Genomic DNA, 10,981 nt, shown 5'->3' on the forward strand with positions numbered 1-10,981 from the left:
ATTTTGCAACTCAAAATTGCAGATGTGCATCGACCAAATCATAACATCCGAAATTTTAACATTGGCGATAATGTGTTCACCAAGTCCTACAAGGATCTGATAAAGTTTTGTACAGAGTTTGAGAACCTTTTGGCACATGTATCAGACACATAAACCAAATCCTTAAAGATAAAAGAATAATGCACACTCGAGTTAATCATCTGAATCGTTCACATCAACGACACAGACGCCCAAGAATACTGAAAGGAAGACTTGGACCATGAAAACAGCGAACAAAATGGAACGCCGTCGCGAACCAGTTGTCAGGCTACAACTGGACCTAAGGAAGAAATCTTATTCCGTGGAGGTATTGGGACGGCTTTCGAGAACTACGACAGAGCCTTCAGAGGCCCTAGAAAAGACGAAGATTTCCGTCTAATCAGAACGTAATGTAGTTATTTAGAATATCAACGTGGCACTCCACTATTGGCCAGTAGCACAACATGCCTCTTTGCGGATTGGTTGGACTATAATGTTGATTTAACAAACGCTAACATCTATAAATATATTCATGATTTTCTATACATTTCGATTCTTGCCCAACAAGCACTTTCTCCAGTCTTCTTCTGTCTTTTTATTTGCAACTTGTAGGGTTCTAGCGTTCGAGTACTGAAGTTATACGTGGTATATTTAAAAATCTAAGCTCTATATATAGCAGTTAGAAATACAACCTTTCTGTTCATTGGGATATAACAATGAAAATATATTTTATTATTAACTTTCTACTGAACGCTCAATTTATCTGAAACTAAAAAGTTCAACCTTGGTATTGATACCTATAGCCTTCAAATGCCCTGTTACGGCCGAGAGTGGGGAGAGTCCGCTCTCCCTCTCGAAATGCTCTCACACAGCTATGCGTATACAGCCTCTGCCAGGGAAGTCTTACTCACTGCCTTCTCTCACCACAGGGGTGTTGTTTACAAAAATCGGAGGACGAAAAACGAACGTCCGGCGCTTTAATCGGATTCCAAACCAATGGTGCACATCGTGCGGGAACGAATGACATATGAACCAGTTGTTGGTCACCGGCTACCATGGGACTGAATCTCCTTACGATGCCCCATTGCCTTGTGGATCAGACCTTCAGGTCTCAGGCTCGTGGAGTGGCCCTTTAAGAAAACCACCTGCTTCGGTTTGGGCACCCGGGCAGTATCACAGCCCTCACACATATCGAATGAGATTTGTGTGGCGCATATCTGTGTTGGTGCCTCCTTGTACCAATATCTATGTGTTAAAATAAATAAATAATAACTGATACCTATAACCTTTTTATTATGTTTAACTAGCTACGAATTATCCACGTTCCTATTCCTTATTCATGTGTAGCAGCTAGTAGTTTGTAAACAAAATAGCTTTTCAGATCACATTTAACAGTCGGATCATGTATCTTAATATTTACCATGATACTGATATGGGAAGATAGATATATATCATCTGTTATTGTTAAGAAAATAATATCATATTGTGGTACCTTGAAAACAAAGTGCTATATATTGAAAAGTAGTTTGCAGTAACGTCTAGTTCAACTGTAGTTAAGTTTATTACAAGTGAAATATTCAATGGTTTGTTAAACAAAATAGGTTTTATCAGTATGGGGGTTGTGGAGATTGTTAAGTTTTTGGTTGAGATCATGAATTAATTGATGTTAGACCACCGTTGGAAACCTGGAAGCACTGGACGGCCGTTTCGTCCTAGTAGGGGGCTCCTCAGCAGTGCGCATCCACGATCCCGCACCCCGCTTGATTCGAACCCAGGACCTACTGGCTTCGCGCCTGAGCACTTAACCATTAGACCACTGAGCCGGCATCCAATGGTGTTAGTGTCTAACATCAACCAATCCACGAGCTAATCCGTGTCGGGTAGAGACAGGTATCTACCTCAGTACAATGGAAGTTGGTCGCGCAATCCCGTGGATTGGTTGATGTTAGACACTATCACCATGGGATGCCGGCTCAGTGGTCTAATGGTTAAGTGCTCAGGCGCGAAGCCAGTAGGTCCTGGGTTCGAATCAAGCGGGATGCGGGATCGTGGATGCGCACTGCTGAGGAGCCCCCTACTAGGACGAAACGGTCGTCCAGTGCTTCCAGGTTTCCAACGGTGGTCTAACATCAATTAATTCATGATCTCAACCAAAAAATAGGTTTTATTATACTGTTATAAGAAATGGCTGTTGAAGGTAAACAAAATGTAGAGCTTTCAAGCATATAATCATCAATACTTTCCAAACTATTCATAAATTCAGCATGATCATTAAGTATGCGTTCCTGGATTTGGAAAACTAAAGTAAGTCAATTAAATGATGTGATTCCTAATCACATTGAGTTCATTCGTTTTTAATCGCTTTTACAGGAGTTATCAATCCTAAGGCGATCTTCTTGAATATCTGGGCTACCTGTTTCCTACCATCTGGATATTTCCAATAAGCTATCTGTTTTCTTGTTTGTTTTAACACATCATTAAGCCCATTGAAACACTAGTATATCCAGCCCATAATTAAGATAAATGCTGTCTTACTTAGACTACTTACTAATTCATGTATATTTGTCTAACTATTATATACGAAACAGACTTCTATAGTAGAAGTAAACTATATTGACTTATATGAAATAAATAGAATCGATTAATGAGAAAGGAATTAGAGATTGTTGAATCCATGAATAGCTTTTAAAGCGAAACAATGAATAGTGTGCTACGGGGTATAATATTTTTGATGAGATTTCACGTTTTCACTAATTTGGATGGTCATTTGATCGTAGATCAACTACAGAATGTTAGTTTAATAAGAAAAGCATCTAATTTAGTTCTACTTAAGAAATGACATTCAAAGAGGATGTGAAGTCTAGAGATTAAAATATTACATTTAAGAGTGTTACTGTCAGAAATGCTAGGTTTAAGATGTTTAGTGTTAGTTTGGTGTATGCTACTGATGTTGTTAGATATAAGTAGTATGTATCATCAATCGAAAGTGAAATGCCTGGTCATAGAAGATTAAGATCGAAAAGAGAATGTGAGCAAAGAATGATTGGTGTAGAAGTGGAAGAACAACAACAAATGAACTATTTACTGTATGATTCTCGGATTTTACTAAGCAATTCTGTAATTTTGTGTTCAAATACATTCGATTGTCCCCATTTGTGTTCTCGTTTACTACATTAGAGCTATCGCGTTTAGGATATTAACATTCAAAACTCTACATTCTCCGTATATTTACCGTTTTTTTCTTTTCATGCTATCCATCCCTATTACAAACGCTGCATTCTGATTGACTAATGCTTGATTGTTTAATCACATGGTTGCTTTTGTAACTCTTTAAGGTCATCAGTATTGTTATTATTCAAGATTTCCAAATCAACAGATATGTTGCATTTTTATAAAGGCTGAAATGGCCAAAGATGAAATGAATTTTCTTATGATTTTTGTCCCTACGTAAACTAAGAGTCAAAAGTAAAATAAGAGAGGTATAATATCGATTGTCATCTAGTTTCTAGGAGATGTTCTTCGAAATGTCGCAATTTCAAATCTTAAAAAAATTACAATATGTAATCTAATAGTTGATTTCATGAGTCGATTGAAGCTAGATCATCATGGAAAACCTACAACCGCTGGACGGCTGTTTCATCCTAGTATGGGACATTTCAGCAGTGCTCCTCCATGATCCCGCCCGAAGGATTCGAACCCAGGACTTTCAGTCTCGCGCACGAACGTCTATTGTCTAGACCATTGAGCCAATCAGCATCCAACCATGTTAATGTCTAACTTCAACCGATCCACCAAATCGCTCTATCATCCATCATTGTCTTCAGTGAGTTACTGTCTCACAACGTGACCACTGGAGTTCAACCGGGTCTATAATATTCACAAAACCTCTTTCTGATTACAATATGTACCCGTAAATCTTAATTTCAGTGTTTTTCCATGATTTAAATAAGTATGTTACTTAAATACAACATGATCGTATATCCACAACTAATTGATCACTAAGTAGTGACGAAAGTCATGTTTATTTAGTCTTTTCTGCGTTAATTGAATACCATTAAAGGGATTTTTCTTAGTGACTTGACATGACAATCACTGTCTGGTTTGATACGCAGTCGACAAAGAACCATGGACCTAGGTTTTGTGATATTTTCGATAATGGTCAGTAACGTGAATAAGTAATCCTGAGTGATCCTGTATTTCCTGTATCATCCAACTCCACAGTCTGGTAATAAATTCTAACTGATATATAACAGTACCAGTTCTTCTTCTATTGTGCCGCTATTCAATCTACACTAGACAATTCGATTTCATCTCTTTCGTTCTACAAGTAACTGTTTAGTATTTGAAATGTTAGGTGCTAGATTCTAGTATATATTGACGGTTACTTACTAATTAACTTACTTACTTACGCCTGTTACCCAAAATGGAGCATAGGCCGCCGACAAGCATCTCCAACCCACCCCGTCCTGGGCTTTCCTTTCCAGTTCCGTCCAATTTTTGTTCCTTCCTCACATGTCTGTCTCCATTTCTCGACGTAATGTGTTATTTGGTCTTCCTCTTCTCCTTTGACCTTGAGGATTCCATGTGCGGGCTTACCTTGTGATGTAGTTGGGTGCTTTCCTCAATGTGTGTCCTATCCACTTCCATTGCTTCTTCCTGAATTCTTCCTCCGCTGGGATGTGGTTTATTCCCTTCCACAGTAGGTTGTTGCTGATAGTATCTGGCCAACGGATCCGAAGTATTTTACGTAGACAACTGTTAATAAACACTTGTATTTTCTGGATGATGGCTTTCACAGTAGAATTTTTTTGACATTTGTATTGAATATTATGACCTTGATGTTGGTTGACAGACAGTTGTTTTGAGTTCCAGATGTTCTTCAATTGTAGATATGCTGCTCTTGCTTTACCGATCCGTGCCTTCACATCTGTATCAGATCCACCATTTTCGTCACTGATGCTCCCCAGATATGTGAAGGTTTTTACATCTTCCAAATCTTCTCCGTCAAGTGTGATGATATTGACAGTTAGTTAAAATAAAATGGGTAATTCTATTTATAACTTCATATAGTAGAGCTAAACTACACTGATGGTCTTGAGGAATTTTTAAAGACCTTACTCTATTCTGATCGACTGTTGTTTAATTGATAGAACTCAAGGTTTCCTTCAGAATTCTTCAAGTTCATCCGAACAGTTTACTTACACTATTCACATAATACAGGCAATATATGTTTACTAAATTCTTACTGTTAGTTGATATATCTTCTAGCAAATAGTGAGTGATAATTTAGTCTAGGGTGATAGACTCTATTTGAAACTCGTATAATATGGGCGCATATATCTATTTGACAGGTAACCAGTTTATATTTTTAACAATTTAATCACTTTTTATTCTACAGTGTCATCATACAGTGTAGTTGTCTTAATTGTTGATTGTAATTCTTTGAAGAAAGTACCATTTAGGTACATTTTGTTTATTTGGTACTTAATATTTGCTTTGACCATACCATTGCAATTCGCTTTTGTACACTTTTATACTTTATTGTATGTAACTATAGATAGTTAATCGACATATCTAACTGCACAGAACTACTGAAGTTCTGAAAGGTTTAGATGTTACCTATTATAATTTGAACCCAGATACATTCATTTCAAATCTAGAGTATTACCACACAATGGTTTATCGGTAGTTATTATACATCTTCCATAAGTACGATATTTCATAAGAACCTTCATTTTGAGAAATTTTCATCAGATAACAGCAATCATCATAGAAGAATAAAATCAATTCACCGATTCTTTTCAGTTGTTTACGATTCATATACAATGGTAACGATTATTAAAATAAACTGATAGTACCAGGGAAAGTCTTTAACACAGTGTTGCTGACCCGTTTGAAAGACGCCCAACTTCGAGACCAACAAGCTGGATTCCGTAAGGATCGGTGGTGCACAGACCATAGTGCGACAGTTCGGGTCATCGTCGAACAATCAATTGAGTGGAAACCAACACTGACTCAACACGGACTACAGTGCAAAGTCGTGCATGGAGGACAGCTGACAGACGCATTCCAAGTAAGGACCGAAGTGAGACAAGGCTGTCTACTCTCTCCCCTCCTCTTTCTTCTGGTGGTCGACTGGATTATGAAGACCTCGACATCTGGGGGAAGACACGGCATACAATCGACAGCTCAGAATCAGTTAGACGATTTGGACTTCGCAGATGACCTAGCCTTCCTATTGCATACACATGAAAAATGCAGATAAAGACAGCCAGTATAGCAGCAGTCTCTGCATCACTAGGCCTCAAAATACACAAGGGGAAAACCAAAGTCCTCAAGTTCAAAACGAAGAACAGCAATCCAATCACTCTTGATGGAGAAACTCTGGAAGATGTAAAATCCTTCACATACCTGGGAAGCATCATCAATGAACAAGGAGGTTCAGATGCCGATGTAAAGGCTAGGATTGGCAAAGCAAGGGTCGCATTTTTACAATTGAAGAACATATGGAACTCAAAACAACTTTCAACCACCATCAAGTGAGAATCTTCAATACCAACGTCAAGGCAGTTCTACTGTACGGAGCTGAAACTTGGAGAACTATAACAACCACCATCAAGAAGGTACAAGTATTTATAAATAGTTGTCTACGCAGGATACTCAACACCCATTGGCCGGATACCATCAGCATTAGCCTACTGTGGAAGAGAACAAACCAGCTTCCAGCTGAAGAAGAAATTAGGAAAAGACGATGGAAATAGATAGAACATGCATTACGTAAATCGTCAATCTGCATCACGAGGCAAGCCCTAACATGGAATCCTGAAAGGAAGTGGAACAGTGGAAGGCCAAATCACGCATTACATCGGGAAATAGAAGCAGATATGAAAAGGATGAATAACAACTAGAAAGAACTGGAAAGGATTGCCCAGGACAGGGTTGGATAGAGAGTGTTGGTGGACGATCTATGCTCCTTCACGAGGAGTAACAGGCGTAGGTAAGTAAGCAACATTTTATCCCGGGTTTACAGATAACCTTGTTGTGTAATAACATTGTTGTAGGTTAGTAAAAGGTAGCTAGTTTTTAATAGATTTTAGGAACAATTAGTTTAATGCTGTTTGTTTTCAGGTTGGGCTGACGAATTTTCAAGATGAAGGAACGGAGAGATGCATGAAAACAGATTTCTGGAAATTATCAATAGTAGCATATGTTTTTGGTGAAGTTTTTTCTCTGAACTGAATGGTCCGGTTGTGAAGCTTCCATCATTTTTCTGAACGACATCGTCAGCACAAGCCCCTTTTCTATTTGAAGTTTGTGCTGATGATATTTTATATTTTCTTGTTGATATTCAAGATATAATATCATTCAAGTAATTTAGATAAATTGGAATCTAGAGTTTCACATTAATAGACAATTTATCAATCGTCAGTATAATATTGTGGAGATTATTGAATCAAATTGAAATCACCAATTGGTACAAGTTAGATCACCATTACAAACCTCGAAGCACTGAACAGTCGTGTCATTCTAGTATGTGACTCCTCAACAGTACGCATCCGTGACCTGTGGAGCTAAACCGTGCTGAATGTGAAACAGTTACCTAATGAATACAATGGATGATAGTCGTGCAATGTCGTGGATTGATTGAAGTTGAACTTGTACACTACTGGATTTAAACTCAGTGGTCAAGAGATGCTAAGCATTAACGCATGAATACGAAGGTCGTAATTTCGATTCTTACTTGAAAGATCGTAAATGTGCACTTCTGAGGAGTCCGATACTAACAAAACACCCATTCAGTACTTTCAAGTCTACAATGATTGTTTGACTTTAATCACTACATAATTTCAATGAAATTGTCCAAATAGTCAAAATTCATTGGTATAGTCATCAAATTTACTGGATAAAATGAAATCATTGTTAATTACTATTAATATTACTCTTGTTTTATTCGATTTTTTGTATGATGTAATCTGTAACCTTGCCTTGTATCTACATATCAAACGTCCTAAGTGTATTTTATCGACTTTTTGTTAAACATATCCTGTAGCCTTGGCCTGTATCTAGTAACCAAGACATGATTGGTTGATTAAGAATGTCTATTCATTTTCCAAGTGGTAACAAAAACAGATTTATCCTTTTTTTAAAAAAATAAAAGAAAATTTGTTATTATGATGAATTATCTTATTTGTTGCCACCTAAAATACCCGACTACGTTCAAATATTTTTCTCAATGAGAAATTCACTAGAGGGTATAAACTTAGATTTGACGTTCATATCCCTTAAATAAAGTATAAATAAATTACAAACCATAAATATAGTGAACGTGAACACAGGCGCGGACAATCGAATGTATTTGAATACAAAATTACAGAACATCATAGCCCCCAAATGCTCTGGTATGGTCGAGAGTGGGGAAAGTTCGCTCCCGTCTTTCGAAATGCTCTTACATGAACAGTGCATACAATCATTGTCAGGGAAGTCCTACTCACTGTCTTCTCGCGGCATTAATGTCGTTTACGAATTTGAGACAATGGAAATCGAATGTCCGGCAGAGGCTTTAACCGGATTGGCGGATACTAAGAGACCACTGGTCAACATGGGCTCCAGTATCCTGAAGGAACAAATGGGGTACGAACTAGTTGTTGGTGACCGGCTACCATGAGATTGCATCTCCTGACGTTGCTCCACTGCTTTGTTGATCAGATCTTTAGGTCAAAGGCTCTGTGTGTGGCCCCCTAAGGAAACCACCTACTTCGTTCTTGGCACTCGAGTAGTATCACAGCCCTTACACAAATCGAATGATTTATGTGACGCATATCTGTTTGGTGCTTCTTTGTACCAATGTTTATGTGTTTAAATAAAAATAGTGTTTTCATGTTTTTAATGATTGTCTAAATTAGATCGGTTCGTGATTTCAATTATCACCAAAACCACACAACAACAATTACCATACACTCATTGAAGAGTAGATTTCTTGAGTTCCAGTGAAAAACCGTAACAAGTGGAATTCGAAAATCTTGTATATGTGGTAGTTACCACTGAATACAATGCAAGATGGTTGCGCAATATTTATACACTTTTTGTACACTTTTAAATTCTAGCTTAATGGTCTAAAGGTTAAGCGTTCACGAACATGACAGAAGGTTTAATGCTTAGTCATCCATTATGGGGTTGAGGAATACAAGGAATGGTTTACTCGAACGATTGAAACGAAAAATATTAGTTTTCAATCCCGATGAGAACATTAACACTAGGATGTGGTTATATCGAACTGATGAGTCCTAAATAGAATAAAATACACGTTCTGGACTCCACTGATAGCTATTGCCCAACTTCATTCATCCGAACTCTACTTACAAATGAGTAACATTGGCATGATACTAAAAAGTTCTTTTCTATTAGTTTGCGTTGGGAATATTCCGAATTGTATACTTTCTTAATATTTGTAATTTTTCTCCATGAATCAATAAGCTAAAATTCCTACTTTTTAAGTTTCATTGGTATGGTGAACACTAGCTTAATAGATCACGATGTAAATGATACATGAAGTTGAGTCTTTCCGACCGCCTATGAGATGTAATAGTATCATGAAAAGGAATAATCATATGGCTTAATTAATTAATCCTGTTTATTCATTACAGGTGATTAGTCACAGGATATGGGAAATGTGTTTAATTGGCAGGCAATCGGTTGATCGATATTCAATACGATTCATTTCAATCTATACAAATCCCATTGTGAATAAACCATATAAAAAGTTGTTCGTTCATATACTATTTTGATTTATCTCCAGGGATTAAAGAAATCCAAATCAACAGTCTTTGTGTTTTCACTGCATGTTGTTAGATTTAAGGTCTTTCACACCAAACACCAGTCAGTTAAGCAGTTCCACAAACATAACAATAACAGTCAAAACATAGACAGAAATCGCTTTGTCTATCACAAGTTTCATATGTACAGGATAACCAACTATGTGAATTTCATAACTCTATAGAATTTGTCTTATATTTCTTGATCTATAGTCATTTCAGTAACTATTATGACGATATCGAGTAGAATAGGAAGTTTTGGATATATATTCCACTCTAAATTAAATAGTTCTAACTATTGTAAAGTGCATGTGGTTTCTTCAAAGTAAACAATACTTTGAATATATTTGAGGTTATGCTTTACTTTTAGCAAGGTTGTTTTCTACGGGAAAAAGTTGCTAACCTCATGACCAACCCTCGTCCTTTAAACTGGCTTGGGAGCAGCAGTAATTCTAGAAAAGTTACAGGTAGAGTTATTTGAGATTGAACACCTGTAAATTTGCAATAGTATTTAACTTCACCCCATCGCACAAGCAAGTGACTATTAGGACTCAGTAGCTAAGCGGATAACGCGATGTTGTTTGAAGTGAACGGTACTGGATTCGAGTCCCGGAATAAACATCAACTCTGAGATGCAGATACATCCAGCTGACTAGTCCCAAACATGACGAAAAGCACGTTCAGGATTTCACTGCTATTCACTATCTATCTGAGAATGTCTGTTGTGTAATTCATTCAGCATGTGATATTCATTTAAGTCCAAATTATTTAAATTTAATTAATAATCACTGTAAAGTGTACATTAATATTAAAAAATATGCGACATTTTACCATCAAGTATAGATTCTTCACAAAGTAAGGTCAAGGTTTATCTTTCCAATGATTAGGTGTTGAGCTAATAATACTAAGGAGCATAGTGTTGAAGAGTAATCGCATAGTATTCACTAATTGCGGTCACTTTTACATTAACATTTAAAATTGCATAGTAAAGAACAACTTGTAACTACTGTCTAATGATAAATGTGATTCAAACATTTTTTTTCTTGATATTTACTCATTAACTGTACTTCTGTGGTGTGTGCTACATATGTCGACAAATATAAATAGTATGTAACACCAATCAAAAGTGGAATGTCTAGCAGCTGAAGGTT

The sequence above is a fragment of the Schistosoma haematobium genome, chromosome 7, assembly GCF_000699445.3.
Source record: "Schistosoma haematobium chromosome 7, whole genome shotgun sequence".
Classification (NCBI taxonomy): Eukaryota; Metazoa; Platyhelminthes; class Trematoda; order Strigeidida; family Schistosomatidae; genus Schistosoma; species Schistosoma haematobium.